This window comes from Penaeus monodon, chromosome 22 (genome assembly GCF_015228065.2).
Source record: "Penaeus monodon isolate SGIC_2016 chromosome 22, NSTDA_Pmon_1, whole genome shotgun sequence".
In the NCBI taxonomy this organism is placed as follows: Eukaryota; Metazoa; Arthropoda; class Malacostraca; order Decapoda; family Penaeidae; genus Penaeus; species Penaeus monodon.
In genome coordinates this window covers 41,054,593-41,055,009 of record NC_051407.1, presented here as the reverse complement: position 1 = coordinate 41,055,009, position 417 = coordinate 41,054,593, and the positions used below count along the sequence as shown (strand labels likewise).

At 35.5% G+C, this 417-nt stretch overlaps 1 protein-coding gene across 1 annotated transcript in view; it reads right to left on the bottom strand.

Moving 5' to 3' along the window:
• Positions 1-417, bottom strand: part of LOC119587141 (mycophenolic acid acyl-glucuronide esterase, mitochondrial-like) — a gene marked incomplete at its 3' end in the record, with an annotated part of 3,002 nt that overhangs the window by 344 nt on the left and 2,241 nt on the right.

The window sequence follows — 417 nt, the reverse complement described above, 5'->3', positions numbered from 1 at the left end:
GCATATGTACTTATTTCTGACCTTGAATATATCTGTTAATCTATAATGTGCACGCATGTACACGTACACGCACACACATACATATGGCAAATGTTTACAAGGCAGATGAAAGTAGCTTTCAAAATGTTTTCTTGTAATTCTATAAACTGTATCCTGTCCAAATCTACTTGAAACTTGCTCTAATTCATGATGGAAGGAATATGCTCTAAAGTCCAATTCATCAGTGTCTCAGGGTTAAGTCCTAGGTTCAAGATTCACAGAGAATATATTTAATTCTTTGTACAGTGTTAATAACATGGAAATAAAATAAGAAATCACTGGACGACAGTGTTCCAGCCTCCACATCTCCAGTGCTCCAAAAAAGAATAAAAGATCTCCAACGTATATTTTCTGCCACAATTGAGTTTGGAGTGGTTG